At 48.5% G+C, this 17,179-nt stretch overlaps 1 protein-coding gene across 1 annotated transcript in view; it reads right to left on the reverse strand.

Moving 5' to 3' along the window:
- TET3 (tet methylcytosine dioxygenase 3) overlaps window positions 1-17,179 on the reverse strand; it is a 159,167-nt gene that overhangs the window by 44,938 nt on the left and 97,050 nt on the right. The gene's annotated exons all lie outside the window — the stretch shown is intronic.

The following is a 17,179-nucleotide window of genomic DNA, read 5'->3' on the forward strand; positions in this document are numbered from 1 at the left end:
TTTACAGGCAGTATTCAAGGCTGAGCCAAGGACTTTGTCCTTCCACTCCGGAGGCCCGATCAGTGGTTTGTAAATCACACCACCCCTGTTCTTGGAACGAAGAGCAACTGGGCTGTGATGGGGGCCAGAATCCTGGCTGGCTTTTTCTTTTTTTCCTTTTTAAATAAAGTTTGCAAGCTGCTGCTAATGTGATTTGCTCTTTTGGTTACTCTGCTGAGTGTAAATGCAGCTGCCTGTCTTTTCTCTGCAACTTGATTGTTCTGGCTCTGACGGGCGCTTAGAGGCAGCTCTGGGCTATTTGAATGATAAAGAACCAGTACAGAGATCATTAAAAATAGATATTTTAGCCTTGGCCAGCATGGTTACTAGCACACAGTGGGGAACCAGCAACGAGCCTGCATTTGTGGAAGGAGGACCGGTTAGCATATGCTTTAGCTGGGCTTGCTTTGCATTCAGCGGTGCCGAGCAACTGACATGGACATAGGGCCTGAGTTTCTATTCTGCGCCTTGTGCAGTTGATTTACTCTCTGTGACACGTGAGGATCAGAAGGGGAACTTTTTACACCCTCTTTGCCCCAGCGTAAATGACTGTCCATGGCACCAGGCAATGGCACTTTAAGCCCTATTATCTCCGGGAGCGATCTCGTGCCATAGAAGAGCAGATAACAGGCAAGCGCTAAGTCCTATCAATATTCCGCTACCTCCTCCTCCCCTATTAAACCGGAAGATCCCTGCCTGCAGGCGGCAGCAGCTACCTGTCTGTGTGCCTGCTCGTCCTGCCATCCCACGGCAGCCCTCCCAAGAGATCCTGGGGCAGACACCCATTCGGGCTAAGGAGGCCCTCAGAGCTCACCTCTGATGGCTATTAATTACCTCATGAGGCCTGTCTTCTCAGGCCTTTTCCTGAGGTAGGATAGGGAGCACTCTGGTTGGAGGCTTGGGGAGGGCTTTGGCGGACGATCTTGGAGCAGAAGCTAAGGCAGGGCGTTCTGTTCCTACATGGGGCTTACAGCGCTGGGAGAGGGCCCCTGGAGATACATGACACTCAGCTGGGTGCAACCGTGGCTCGGGCTAAACCAGGGTTCGGCGCCCAAAAGAGCAAGAAGAACCTTTTTTTCCCTGAATTCAGTAAAAAAAAAAAAAAAAAAAAAAATCAATACTTGAAGAGCCGCCATGCATGTGAGACCCCTATTTTAAGAGCAGTGCACAGATGCATCCCACAATGCACTGCACATATTGAAGCGGGAGTCAGCCAACCTTTCAAGGCCACGTATCATTTGCTATTTAGATAGGAGTTGTTCTTTGTTGGGCTTTTAGATGTTCGCTGAAATTCTGAAGAAGTGGGTCTGTCCCACGAAAGCTCACCTAATAAACCATTTTGCTAGTCTTTAAAGTGTTACTTGACTGCTTTTTGTTTTGTTCTAACCAGGAGGGTTTTGTTCTGGGTTTTTTTGTTTTAACCTTGCAATTATAGCACCAGGAGCCACAAAGAAGTCCTTAAAGAGCCGCGTGTGCCTGTGGAGCTGCAGATTGCAGACCCCTGGTGCAAAGGAAATACAGCCAAGAGGGATAAATGCCCCCAGACCTCTGCAGGGCTGCCTAAGTGATCACTTGGGGGGCACTGGGAGGCTGCATGCTGGCACTCTCTCACACAGGGCAAAGGCAGAAGCTGGACTGACTGCTCCCCCCCTACACACACACCCCATACACTGGCTACTAGAGCTATGCTGGTTTGGGGGGGCGGCATCTGGTAACAAGCTGCAGAAAGTCATTTCAGCAAGAGAAACTCAGAGCTGCCTAGAATTCAAGGCCAGAAAGGCTGACCAGATCACCTGGTCTGACCACTCTTGCAGCACAGGCCTCTTAAGTCCTGCTCCCTCTCTTCTCCCCCAGGGAGTGGCCCAGCATCCTCCACCTGTACCACAGTGTCTTTAGCAATGGCTCGCTCTAGCCTTACCTCAATAATGACTGCCCTGTGCAATCTTTGCCACGGCCGGCTGGTGTCAATGACTAACCCATCAGGGCTTAAGAAACAGCATCTCGCTAGCCTCCACAAACACCGACCCCCACATGCTTTGCAGCATTAATCTACATTCAACGGATGGGGATAACGAGGCACAGAAGGAACAAGTGACTTGACAGAAGTGACTGGGAAAACCCATGGAGCTGAGACAAGGGTTCCTGCCTTGCAGGCTTGGGGCTCAGACTATCAGGTCATCCTCCTAAGTGACACATGCTTGTTCTCCCCTCTTTGGTCACTCCCAACCCATCCTAGAGCTAAGGCCCGAGGAAACACAGGAAAAGGAGGCAAGTATCAATGGGGGTAAAGGTAAATTCTCTTCAATGGTCCTCCAACAGATAACCAAGAGGCTCTGGTCCAGCCACTGCTATAATCTCCTCTAGCCCACCACGGCGCCCCCAGCCTATGCAAAAGTGATGGTCAGGACCATCCTCCCGGCTCGCTGCTCCAGCAGCATGATTCCATTCTCTGCATACCTCTACTTACTCCCTCTCCCCCTCCCCACCCAACACAAATCTTGACCTTTGCTTTTAAGGCCTTTTGCCAGTGGCTACTGGTGCAACAGTTCCAGGGGATGGGGTGGCACTGGCCACATACTCCTGCCCCTCCACAGAGTCCCCACTCCTGCTCTGTCCCCTTCCCTCCTCCAACCCCACCCCCACCCCCACCCACCTCTTCCGATGAGTGCTGGGGAAGCTCAGGCTGCTCCCAGGCTGTGGTGCTTGCGAGAAGAAGGGAGACCACCCCCACATTCACAGGAAGCAGCATGGGACTGTTACTTAGCTCTTCTTGTCACTTGTTCTCCAAGGGCCTTACAAAGCAGGGCAGTACCACTACTTTCCTTCTACAGAAGGAGAAGCAGGGTACATTTACACTACCAGGGAAATCAACCTGATCTCAGTCAACCGTCCGGAGTTTGGTTGTGATTTTGCGATCCTAGTTGGGGGGGGGTGAAATCGAACTATCAGGGTCGGCAGTCGACCCCTGTACTCCTCCGTCCCGTGAGGAGTGAGGGAGGTCAACGGGAAAGGTCCTCCCGTCAACCTCCTTCTGTGTGGATGGCCAGGCAAGTCCACTGCAGATAAGTTGAATCTAGCTACGCAATTGCCGTAATTGACTTAACTCCCTAGCGCAGACCAAGCCTCAGAGGCACAAAGAAGATCGCCCAAATGCAGTGACAGAGCTGGGAACAGAACCCTGCTGTCTGGCTTTCTAGCTCAGCATGCTATCCACTAGGCTACACAGCCTCCCCTAGCACCAAAATCACCACCACCCAAGCCTTTTTTGGACAGAGCCCTTGGCGTTCAAGGTGAAATGATACTATCAACTTCAGACCCACACATCTGTCTGAAAATGCTTCCCCAGTGCCCCTAACACACATGGTCCCTGTTAACCGAAGGAGATCAGAGGGCTAGGAAAAATATTTCTCTCTAATCTTTTCAGTCTGTTTCCTTTAGGCACAGGACAGCACCAGGCGTATCGGGAGTTTCACTGTTCTCCCTATATGTTCCAGTTTGCAGTTCGGTCTTTCACGTAGCAAAGGAAAAAAGAAAAGCATTTCAGAAAACCCTCAGAAACTGGGAGGGGGACTCCAAGCCTAGGCTAGAACCTGAAACATTCCACTCATTTGTTTAATTCACATGTAACTTGTGTACAAGGGCCCTATAATTTGACCTTTTCTTTTTATAGGCAACGTGTATTTAAAATAAAGTGCCAAACAAGACACTTCCCTTCACATGCTTCTCCAGGGAAGACGTAAGAGAACAAGTAACACAGGACAGACGTGCAGTCATGTTGCTCAATGTACTGCTGGAAGGAGCCCAGTGGTAACAGCGGTGAGCTGTTTAAGAAGTTAGAAAGAACCAGTGCTGTCCTTGCAGGATGGTGACTCCACAGCTTGCCTATTTTTACACCGTGACTCCCACCAGTTCTCAAAAGCTAAGGAGGGCCAGGTCACATGAGTATTTGAAGGGGGCTAGGCAATGGCCCAGTGTGGTGATGAGATGGGGACATACTGGAAACCTGAGAACCAGATAATTAAAGACCCCATGGTGCCATTCTACAAGGGCAGGAATATTAACCCCAGAGTCTTGGCCAAACGCCAGCGTTGGTCATTAGACTCTGCCTTGCTGAAACTCACCCTGCAATTTCAATCATGGGAAAACAGATCTCCACCCATGCGGTGCCAAAGTCCAGGTAAAAGGAGAGATGCCAAAGACAGCAAAGCAGGAGGGGTCTGACTTTAACACAGACAACCCATACGAAAAGCAGAGCTAGGATGTAAACAGAGGAAACCAGAGGAAGGAAAGGAACAATGCCAACTTCTCCAGTCGGTCAAAGCTATCTGCACTGAGCACAGCTCCCTAGCTTTCCAGAGTCCCTCTGGGATACCAGTGAGCATGGGCTGAATCCCTGACTGGTCGGGGAGCGGGAATTAGGAGTCAGAAGTATTGGTTAACTTCACAACTTCCCCATTAACTTGCTGGGTGATGATGTCTCTTCTCCATGCCTCTGTTTCCTTGCCTGTAAAATGGAAACAATAGCACAGGTGGGTTGTGAGGCTAATCTCATGAATGCCTGTCAAGCAGATGGATGGTAGCCTGGCCCTATTCTGGCTACCACCAGTGTTCCCTGGAAGCTGAGCACTTGAGAGCCGCCCAGCTGATTAGCAGAGCACCCACAACCAGCCACATCTGTTTCTACAGGTGGTGAGCATCCCCCTACGCCTTGGTGGACATAACATTTATCCTACCCAATGGATGTAAAAAATTACCATGAACCCTGGCTACCATCCCTCTTCTCACTTGACTAAAAACCAACACAGCCTTGCGCAGCATCTCACCCTGTGCTAATGGGTTCACTCAGTTGTGTTATACCAGTACTCTTCAGGCAGTTCCAGGCATACTGACTCACTGCAGGACTGTGAGCCCTATCAAGGTACAATGAGAATCTCTCACCCCAAGTCCCTCCCCAGGTTGCTGCTGCTGGGAATCCAGGCCTGGCTGCTGTGATGTCAGAATGGATTATATGCAATGAGTTGGCTGGGTCTCCACTCCATTACTAGAGGACAGGCAGCTAAGTCACCCAAACCAATACAGACCCATTTTTTAAAACTGCCACCTCAATTTAAAACACCCCAAGTCCGTATTTAGGCATCCAAACACGAGCTGATCTTCAAACGGTCCCAAACACCAGCAGCTGCTCTCAATTTCAGTGGGGAAGGAAGGCAGAGCTGACTCTTCAGATCAAGCGACTTATTGCAGAGCCTGCATTTAAGCCACTAAGTTTGAAAATGAGACTGGCAAGCAGGGGGGAGCCTGCTCTTCCACGCCACTGGTGTTGCATCTGGGTGACTCAATGACTAAGACACTGGCCTGGGGACTCAGGAAACCTGGCTTCTACTTACAGTTCAGCCACCAATCGGCCGCATGGCCTTCAGTGAGCCACAGCCCCCCATGCCTCAGTTTCCCCCTTCCAATATTTCACCTGTCTTGTCTAATTTGACTGCAAGCTGGCTGCAGCAAGTACTGTCTTTCCCCCCTGCACCCTGAGCACGGGAGTCCTGATCTTGTGACCTCTCAGTGCTGCTGCCATTTGAACTTTGAAAACCTCATAAAGTCAGTCCCACAGAGCAGCGACTCCAAGGCTGCACAGGAAATCTCAGGAGAGAGGCTACAGCGCGAAAGGGCTGTCTGTGTATGATTCATTGGAGCAATAAGGACTGACCGGAGCTTCTGGATGAGTGGATCCAGTCTCGGTCTATCACAGGAAGCCCCACTCATTAACTTGCCTGTCATCTCTATTGGTGCCATCTCCTGTTAAGTGACAATGGCTGAGGAAGGCTGTATTGTCATTCTCCCTGTAGACCCAGGTCATCGGTCTCCAGGGTGGACAATCCAGCACTGATTCCTTCTTAAAATAATAGGAGGAGCTCAGTTGCCATTTGGGTCTCGGGGCAGTAGGGACACTGGAATCCACTCCCAGAGGTGGAAAAAGCACCCAAAAAGCTACTTGAATAAAAAGACAGCTGCTGGGGGGGTTGTACTTAAGTACAAATTACCAATGTCCCTCTGGAAAACTACCTGAGTAAAGTACACACACACACACACACACACACACCCCTGTGTGCCACATCTTGACTGTACTTAAATATACAGAAGCTGCACTTTTACTCAAGTAACTTTCCGAATACTTTTCCCACCTCTGTCCACCTCTATCACTGCACCCCTTAGGGGAGTGCTCACGCAGCCTTCCCCGACCTCCGTGCCAGCGGAAGAGGAACAATAAAACATGGGGAGCTGTTAAGGCAGCACTGGAACCCTGAAAGTTTAGACCCTGCCTTATAACCTCGTGCCAGCACTGAAGCGGCCTGCAACAGTCATCGCATGCCAGACAGCCTGCATCCCCCATGAAAGCTTCGGGGTTTGCATTCGCCGGCCGAGTGCCGTGCATTTTTATGAGTTCTGCGCAGAGCTGATTAGCAGAGAGGTATTGTGGCACATACCCCTCCCTCCTGCCCGCCTCAGCTCTTCCTACTCCACCTGCTCCGCTCCATCTCCCACGCTCGCTGCTATTCAACCAGCTGGCCCGCCTTGCCCCCTTCACGCTGGCTGTGCTTGTCTGCAATTGTCTTGGCCGGATGCTGCCAAGGGAGATGGGCTGCCTTGAGCAGTCCCCTGAGCTGCTTAAACCAGCCTGGAGTCTGAGCAGAGATTGGATTGGCACTGATGGCACAGGAAGGCAGCTTGCTTAGGGTTCGGATTCCCGTCTCAGACTGGCAAAACTCCAGGGGAACTACACTGGACTCCAGATGACTCTAGACTAACAACAGGGCAACCAACATCTGAATCCAGCTCTGAGGCCATCTAAGACTCTCCCCATTCGTGCAACAGCTCAGTACAAAGGCAGGGGGACAAACTATATGCATTTGAAACTCTGCACATTGTTTTTTTTCTTTCCCCCGCCCCCAGGTTCTCCCACCTCGCAGCCTCTCCACAGCAGGGGCTGGAATGCACTCAGGCCAAGGTGTCTCTGGATGGAATGTCAGTCCTACCTGTCAGTCCATGCTATGCATGGGTGACCCAAAGAGCCACTGGTGGCTCATAAATCTGAGTCACCAACTCTTGCCAGGCCCCTGACACACTCATTATAGCTAACACACTGGTGTGATAGTGTTTATCCAAAAACCATATTGCAAGGCATCCAATGAAAGCCGGAAATGCACCCACAAGGCTTTTCTAAAGATAAATCATGCCTCAGCAATCCCTTAGAATTATTTGAAGGTGTCAATAAACATGTAGACAAGGGTGAAACAGGAGATGTAGTGGACTTGGACATTCTGAGATCCTTTGATGAGGTCCCACACCCAGAGGTCTTAAGCAAAGCAAATCTCATGGACCCATGAGGGATTACAGGACAAGAAGCAAAGACAAGCTGTCTTGTAGTACCTTAAAGACAAACAGGACTGCTTGTTTGTGAAGCTGCAGACTAACATGGCCACCCCTCTGAGACTAAGAAGCGAAGAGTCGTGATAAATTGTCAGTTTTCACAACAGAAAGTGGTAAATTACAGGATCCGGACCGGGACCCAAAGGAGCTAGATTGGGGCCTGTGCTGTTCGACAAATTCATAGAGGATCTGGAAAAGGTGATGAACCGTGAGATGGCAACATTTGCAGACAATACAAACTTACTTAAAATAGTTAAGTTCAAAGCTGATTGTGAAGAGTTCCAAAGAGACTACACAAAACTGAGTGGGGGACATATGCCAGATGAAATTCATTGTTGTCAAGTGTAGAGTAATGCACATTGGTAAATGTAAGCCCAACTAGCTGTACTAAATGGATGGGGTCTAAATGAGCTGTTACCACTCAAGAAGAGAGATCTTGGAGTCATTACGGGTAGTTCTCTGAAAACAGCCACTCCATGTGCAGCTGCAGTGAAAACAGCAAACAGAAGATTAGGAAGCATTAGTAAAGGGATAGAAAATAAGACAAAAAAAATCACAATGCCACTGTATAAATCCATGGTACACCCACACCTTGAATATTATGTCCAGCTCTGGCCAGCCTATTTAGAAAAAATATAGATTAGAATTGGAAAAAGTACAGCAAAGGGGGAAATAATTAGAGGTATGGAACAGCTTCTGTATGAGAAGAGATTTAAAAGATCCCCCAGAGCTGTTTACCTTAGAAAAGAGATGACTAACTGAGGAGATGACAGCAGTCTATAATGTCATGAGTCTTGTGGAAAAAGCAAATAGGCAAATGTTATTTACCTCTTCACATACCACAAGAACTAGGGGTCATTTGATGACATTAATAGGCAGCAAGTTTAGAACATAAAGGAAATATTTCTTCACACATACACACATAGTCCACTCGTGAAACTTACTTGCAGGGGATATTGTAAAAAGCCAAAATTATAACTGGGTTAAAGAAAGAACCAGATCGTTCACAGCAGACAGGTCTGTCTGTCAGCAGCGTTTAGCCAGGTGTTCAGAGATGCATCCCCATGTTCTTGGTATCCCAAAACCTTTGAGAAGTTGAGACTGGACAATGGGGATGAATCACTTGATACATTACACTGTTCTGTTCACTGCCTCTGAAGCACCTGGGATCAGCCACTGTCAGAAGACAGGATACTGGGCTCACCCAGTACGGTTGCTACGTTTTTACTGGTCACTAGCATCAGCGTGAAATGTGTTAACGCTATACAAGTAATCATAGATACGTATTGATATTGTAGACCAACACAGGGAGAAACAGGTTCTCTCTCAGACAGGAGGAAAAGGAATGATCTCCCTGCCTCCCATGTAAATCAAGCATTGTGAAATCAACACAAAGGATGCCCACTTTGCATGCAAGTCAACAGGAAAAGCCAGGTTGTGAAGTCAGCCTGGACTAAAGCTACAGGAACCTGTCTTATCTCTGGGGTCCAAAAAAGGAGTTTTGGGGAAATATAAGGTGAAGCAAAATGACACTACGCTAAACACCACTGGAATGAAAGGAAATGTATTTATGCATCCATGAAAGCTGGATCTTGACTGAAAAGTCATTTTAAGTAAGAAAACTGCTTGAGACAGAATACGGTAGCCTGATAAAGATAAGTTTTAGCCACTGGACAGCATGCTACACTTTATTTTATTAGTAACCATTTTGGTTTACTTTGTATCACTGACAAAAGCTCTGCTAATAAACTTTTCTTTGTTTTTCTCTAAGCAAATCTCAGGGTACAGCTACACTTCCTGACAGATCAACCCAGTAGAGCGACCTGGTCGATCGGTCAGGGTCAATCTTCTGGGGTTCAATTTCACACACCTAGTGGGGACATATTAAATCAAACTATCAGGGATCGACTATCAATTCCTGTACTCCTCATTCTTGCAAGGAGTGAGGGAGGTGATGGCAGAAACGCTCCTGTCAACCTCCCTCAGTGAGGACAGCCACGTGAGTCAACTGTAGATAAGTTGATTCCGACTACACAGTTGCTGTAGCTGGAACTGTGTATCTACAATGGACTTTGACGTCTAGTGTAGACCTGGCCTCAGTGCAGTTATATCAAAGTAAAGCATGCATTCCACAGCTGAGCTAACAGGCTAGCGTGCCTACTGCCTCTTTGAAGACAGCCGATTTGATCACTTTTGTGAGTGTCTTGGGACAAGGGCTAGGTGCTGCAGGGAAACGAAAGGGGGTTCAGGCACATCGATGTAACAAGTATTACCTGCAAAGAGGCTGTGAGGAGGCTGCAGAGGCCCGCACGGGGATTGCGGGGGACTGGAAATTATGCTGTCTCTCTGCCAACAATGGGAGACCAGCCTACCTACCTCCCTCCCCCATCCCTGAGACCAGCGTCCCATATGCTCATAAATAAATAGGCAGGCAGGCAGCATTTTACATCTCATTAAAAATCTTGAAACATGTTACTCTTTTTATGTATGTATATTTGCATTTATATACTGATTAACAGCATTTTTACATTCTACCGAGTTATTTTTTTATACGTGCTGAAAGGTTTTTGGTTTTCTTTTTTTGTTTTTTTTTTTCCCCCCATATGAACACAACTGAAGTGTCCATTGGTTTGGATTTTATTAGACAGACAATTGGCCCTAGCCAATTTCAGGGATGAAAAGGGGGCCCCAATCTAAAATGTTGGCTCACTCCGGGGTTAAGCGACACTGGGTAGAAAAGGTTAAAAATGCACAAAAGTAAAAAGAAATACATTTTTTAATGCCCTAAAACTTTACAAGCTGCAGTCTACGTACAAGGTACAGTTTCCTCATCGGTTTTCTCAGATTAACAGTGGCTGGCTCACTTTCAGCCAAGATCCCACAGAGGCCAAAGTGTTGGTTTGCCTTGTCTCAACACTTTCAGGATCAAGCTAAGGGTACATCTTCTGGGGTTTGATTTCACAGGCCTAGTCGAGACGTGCAAACTTGACCTATCGGGGCCAGCCATTGACCCCTGTACTCAGTCAAGTAAGTCAATCGTAGATATATCAATTCTGCCTACGCAACTACCGTAACAGGAATTGCGTATCTATGATTGACGTGAACGCCAAGTGTAGACCTGGCCTAAGTCTCTTTTGCCAGCTCTTAAACCTCAAAATCTAAATTGTTTCCTAGGGCTACTTTGTTCTCCAGGGGAGGTTCAATCTCCCCCGGGTGTGACTCCAATTGATTCAATCTGCCCTGATGTGCTCCAGTGGGATGCTTCCTGATGCAGCTATACAGAATAAATGTTCTCTTCCTGCAACCTCAGATACAAATGAATGGCCTACTGAATCTTGTCACACCTGGGTTGAGGTGTTAGCCTCTTTCCTTTGTCTTGAGAAAACCTGTTTCTCAACTCCACCGACACACCTGGCTTAAATACCTTTTAATCACAGCATAACATCAGTGAATATCCGTAATTCCACACAAAGCATCGCCACTCACATCTCACAATGATATTAGTGACCAGTACATAAAAATGGTCATAATGGGTCAGACCAACAGTCAATCTAGCGCAGTATCCTGTCGTCCAATGGTGGCCAACACCAAGTGCCCCAGAGGGAATGAACGGAACAGGTAGCCATCAAGTGATCCATCCCTTATCACCCACTTCCAGCTTCTGGGAAACAGAAGCTAGGGACACCATCCCTGCCAATTACCACTGATGGACCTGTCCTCCATGAATTTATCTAGTTCTTTTTTGGAACCCTCTTATAGTTTTGGTGTGCACATCTACAGACCGTTCTTTTTTAAACGATCCCTCAAAAGCAGTGATATTCAAACTGAGGCTCAGGAGCTGCAAATGGCTCTTTGGTGTGATCCGGGTGGCTCTTTGAAGCACACATTAAAATACTGTGTGACTTAATTATTAACCAGTCTAAGTTACTAGCCAATCAGAATGCTTTTACTAGGCTATTAACCAATTACTGTTGCTAACATAGCAAAAGCTAGTCAGACAGTTTGCTGGGAGAATATAAAAATAGTAAATGAAACAATGAATTCACACTGCTGTGGCTCTTTGGGGTAATGCTGATTGCTAATTTGGCTTCTGAACTTTTGAGGTCTGACTATCACTGCTCAAAAGGCACATTTTGTACAGGTTTCATTGCAGTACTGTGCAAATCTGAAGATGGGTGTAGAAAGGGGTGAACAATACTGACCTGCTCAGCAAAGAGGTCAGAAATCTACTGTCATTATGAGCTCACAGATCCTCCTGTACTCCAAGAGGTTAGCAGATTGTAGCTTTTGGAGCACAGGATCTGAGATTCTAGCCTCAAAGTAAACAAGGCAAAGGGCTGGAGGGAAAAGAGCTGAGAGAAGAACCCGAGGATCAGCTGGTACAGGTGAACCTCTCTAATCTGGAACTCTATTGTCCTGCAACAACTGTAATCAGGCATGATTTTAGTTAGCCAGATGACCACTTCTCATGGGTGTGGCCAAGTTTCCCATGGTCCCATGAAGTTTGTTTACCGCCATCAGTCCTGGCTCTCTGAGTTCTGTTTTGTTATTTACCTCCAAATGTGTTCTAAGAGTTTAATAAGCAGTGGAAGGGTTGGTAATGTGCAAGACGAGACTGACCTCCCGTGGTCTGCCAAATTTTCTTGTTCAGCACCAGTCAGAGCCGAAGGATGCCAGACTAGAGAGGTTCACCCTGTACACATTAGCCACAATTTCCGATCCTGGCAGTATGCATGAGCCTAAGCCATGTGATCAGCATATCAGACAGCAAATAATTACATACATTTATTATTACAATTATTTCTCCAACTAAGTCAATTTGTTAACCAAGGTGGGACTCTGCAGCTCAGATGGAGAACACAGTAACTTGCACACCTGCCACCTGCAACTGCATCTGCTCCTGCTTCACTGTGAAATGTACTGTGCCACTGAAAGTAGCAGGGGCAGGGTATGGTTAGAATGAACTCCAGTGGGATATTTAATAGAGGCTGCTGGATGCATGCAGAGCCTGTGTCCTCTGTACCTCTCTAGCCCTTCAGCCTATGCAGCCTAGGACCACCAACAGGATCTCCCTAATTCAAGGGAAGGATGCTCTAGTAATGAGACAAATGGAGGCTGGTATATTTTAAAGGAATAGTCAATGGGGTTTCCCAAGCTGGCTCTAGCAGTGCAGAGAATGGAAGACATCACCATGAAAGGGAAGCAACCAGAGAGAGGTCAACTGATTTCAGAAGACTGCAGAGCCTTGGAAAATTTGGAGCCAGGGAAGACAATGGGTGCATTCCCTCGGATTTCCATGAGATCCCTTACGAGAGCTGGCTGTCCAAAGTGGAACAGCCAGTAACATTAACTGAGCCCTGTTCAGCCTGTGGGTCTCACAGAGAACTTGCTAGGCCAGGAGTATTAAAGGAGCTTTGCTAGGGTTTCTGGGGAGCCTGGAGGGCTTAGGAAGTTTGCTAATCGAGAAAGAAAGTGGGCATTCATGGGCCTGATCTAAAGTCAGATTCCCACTAACTTCACTTGCCTTTGGCTAAAACCCAGCATGAGTTTGCCAGCCTCAGAGAACTCGCTCTTCAGGGAGAGTTAATGGCACTTTCCTTGGAGATTTAATGAGCACAGAAGACGCCTTCGTTAGGCAGGGGTTTGTAGTCAGGTTGTTTTCTCTTTCCCACTCAACCAGCCCTAATTTTTATTCCCATCATGTCTAACTGGCCCTGTGCCAAGGAAAGGAGAAAGCAAATCTCAGCTGGGCTGCAGCCGTCCAGACAGAGATCAATAAGTGACACGCAGAGGAGTCTGATTTTATTAGTCCAACAGCAGAGACACCTAATAAAGCACTGAGTCCCGACTCCTACTTAATTGCTTTCTCTCACAGCTTTTCCTGTTTTTTTTTTTTCCTCTGCCCAAAATAACCCAAATCTTTCCTGGCAGTGGAAGCAAAACTCAAACACCGGTGAAAGTTTCAACCAACTCACAAGCACTAAGAGTTTCTTTGCATTTCTTTGGTGTAGTTGGGTACAATCCGTGCATCAAATTTCCACGCCATAAAAGCTTGGTTTTTGCTTAGGCGGAACCCAGCACCCAGACAAACATGGGGTTCTCTTTTTGTGGCCCTCTGTTGTTCCCCATGCACCCCAAATTCTTGGCAAGTGCAAAGTTGATGAAAACACCCACCATATTTAAAGGATCAGAGTTGGGCGGAGCCTGTTAGACCAGAAGACCCACCCACTCGAGGGCCAAAGGACTCACAATTTAACTGCAGGCAGGGGACACAAAATAAAAAAACAAAGAGGAGTTTTAAAGATGTAGGGTCAAACCAAGGGATCCAGAGAGGGAGAACATGCAGGGAACCTCCGAATGCACTCGCTGCCCTGAGCATGAGTTAGTGGACAGCATTCAAAGAAACTCTGCCTGGATGTGTGAACAGACAAGGACATGCAATTGGAGACGACTCCTCTCCCTAGCCAAGTCCATTTCTCCTGGACTGGCAGCCAACGTGGAGGATAGGGATGTAAATGTCATTTTTAAAACTACCTGTTTAAACACTCAAAATTACGTCCGTTAGTCCCTCAATCGTTAACAAGTTCACGCTCCAACCCTGGCTTGGGAGAGGGAGACAACCCAGGTGTCTGTCCTTGGAGGGGGAGGACAGTAGGCTGAGAGATCATTTGCATGTGCATGGCTATCTCTGATCCCACCTCTTCTTCTCCCTTGTACAGATTAGTTTGGTGAATTGCCACTGGAAGAGCTGCAGCACCAGGACAGAGCCAAGTGTCTGGCAGACCCAAAAGCAGCTGGGGGATAAAAGGGGGAGCAGCAGATCCCACAGTGCCCCAAGCTGCAAGAGCACTGAATGCTCAGCCCCCACCCCCTCACCCCCAGGTATCGCTGTGACATTTTTAGCAGGCACTTGAGGTATTACAACCTCGCAAAATTATTTTTTGAAGCTGTTTTAAATGTTAACTGCAACACAGGAATAGCAAGACTAACGTTTATCCGTTAACTGTTTAACCATTGCTTGTTTTACATCCCTACTGGAAAACGAGCACCATGGTTTGTCTGCAGAACAGCAACAACATAGACAGCTGCCCCAAATGTGCCCTGGCCCCAGAAGGATCCTCCTTACAGCCTGACAAGAGAGTTAAGCTCGTGCCCACACAGGGCCCAGTCCAAAGACTTCAGCAGTTTTCGATAAATTCCAGCCTGATTTCATTTCTTCTTCACAGGGACACAGTCCAGTGATTTATTCCTCCGATATCCAGGCTTCTCTGCTACAGAAAAGGGTCCCAAAAGGCACAGCCCCAAGACTATCAGAAAGACCCTCTCACTCTGAGGACCTCTGTTCTGGCATGCTCCGTTTGAGACACCAGGAAAGGGCCTGATTTCAGAGGAACTGCACACCTACACTTCGGAGTGAAGCCTGTCTATGTTGCACCCCCACCCCGACAGACTCACACTAGCTGGACTTGTGTGCTTAAAAACAGCACTGGGGATGTTACGGCTTGGACAGCAGCTCGGCCACCCAACCTCCTGCCAGGGGTGGCAGGTTTGCAAAAATTGTGGTGGTGCCTGGAATGCCCAGAGTGGATGGGTGATGCTTTACTTACCTAGGGACAAACTCCTCTAGCAATGGCTCCTGGTGGGACACAAGTCTCTGAGTGCTCCTGCCCCTATGCACTCCCCACCCTACCCACTGGGCCCCCTTGTGCACCCCCCTTGGGCTTCCCCCATCCCTGCCTACTGCCTCTGGGCAGTTTAAAATGCCCTGGACAGTCCCTGCTGCCACCACCACCAGCGCAGCAGGGTTAGAGCAGCACAGGGCACGAAGACCCCACCCCCACCCCCTGGCTGCAGGGATGCACTTGTCAGCAGCCAGAGGCTACGTCTACACGTGAAGCCAACATCGAAATAGCTTATTTCGATGAATAACGTCTACACGTCCTCCAGGGCTGGCAACGTCGATGTTCAACTTCGACGTTGCGCGGCACCACATCGAAATAGGCGCTGCGAGGGTACGTCTACATGCCAAAGTAGCACACATCGAAATAAGGGTGCCAGGCACAGCTGCAGACACGGTCACAGGGCGGACTCAACAGCAAGCCGCTCCCTTAAAGGGCCCCTCCCAGACACAGTTGCACTAAACAACACAAGATACACAGAGCCGACAACTGGTTGCAGCCCCTGTGCCTGCAGCATGGATCCCCAGCTGCCACAGCAGCAGCCAGAAGCCCTGGGCTAAGGGCTGCTGCCCACGGTGACCACAGAGCCCCGCAGGGGCTGGAGAGAGAGCGTCTCTCAACCCCTCAGCTGATGGCCACCATGGAGGACCCGGCAATTTCGACGTTGCGGGACGCGGATCGTCTACACGGACCCTACTTCGACGTTGAACGTCGAAGTAGGGCGCTATTCCGATCCCCTCATGAGGTTAGCGACTTCGACGTCTCGCCGCCTCACGTCGAAGTTAACTTCGAAATAGTGCCCGACGCGTGTAGCCGTGACGGGCGCTATTTCGAAGTTAGTGCCGCTACTTCGAAGTCGCGTGCACGTGTAGACACAGCTAGAGTGAGCAAACGGCCAGAAGCCACTCTGGCCCTGCTATGCTGACGACTGAGGCATTGGGCACCCACCCCCTGGGCAGCAGGCAGGGCCAGAGGATGCACAAGGTGGCAGAGAGCACGGGCAGGTGGCGAGGTTGGCTAGAGCCCAGCCCTGGCCAGGAATATTCCTGGTGCAGGGCATCATGAGCCCACACAACTAGCTGCCTGCGCCCCCTGCATACCTGTGCTAGGTGGCAAACCCAAGTCATGCAGGAGCAATAGCAGCTAAGGCAAGTCTGTCTCCCGAGCCCTGCAGGCTTGCTCCCTGCCACAATGCAGACATACCCAGTGGGAGCTGCAGCGGCTTGACACATGGCCCTAAAATGTGACCCTCAAAACAGAAGGACCTAATGTTAAAGGCTATTTTCAGTCCTGGGCTCCGATATGAACTGAACTGTTGTGCACTTGATCAACTGATACACTTGTGCACTTGATCGGTTTCAACAAACCCAGGTGTTTGTGTGGGGGAGAAACGTAAACATTCGTGGCGGTGTTAGAACTCCCAGCACCACAGCTTGACATCAGTGAAGGAAATCCACAAAGTAACCCTGCCTAGCAGCAGAGGCATTGAGAAGGCTCACTGCAAATGGAAGCACAAAAATGCCAAAAACATTAAAAGTTGAAACTTAAGCGCATTGGGGCAGGGACGTTTGTACAGCACCAAGCACAGCTGGGCCTGACTGGGTATTATCACAATATAGATGTTGGAATAGGATAATAATAGGTAGAGATTTCCTTTTAAATAGATCATGTGGTTTTTAGCAGTATATAATTAGGAATACATGTACACAGAATCATGGAAACGGCATTAGAAGGGACCACAACGGTCATCTAACCACCTGTCAAGATGAAGCATTTTTTGCAACTGCGACCTTTTATACACTTACCGGCACCATTTATCTACTTCTGCTGTGCAAACAGAGTAGTGGAAACTGACATAACTCTTCTCATCGTGGAGTACCACCAGCATCAACGGGAATGATCCTGGAGATTGATTTATCATGTCTACAGCAGACGTGAGAGATCGATGGCCGGTGGATCAATCACTACAGTGGCAATCCACCACAAAGTGTAGACAAGGCCTAAATCATCCAAGGCAGGTGCTACATCTCTCC

The sequence above is a fragment of the Carettochelys insculpta genome, chromosome 31 (genome assembly GCF_033958435.1).
Source record: "Carettochelys insculpta isolate YL-2023 chromosome 31, ASM3395843v1, whole genome shotgun sequence".
Lineage (NCBI taxonomy): Eukaryota > Metazoa > Chordata > Testudines > Carettochelyidae > Carettochelys > Carettochelys insculpta.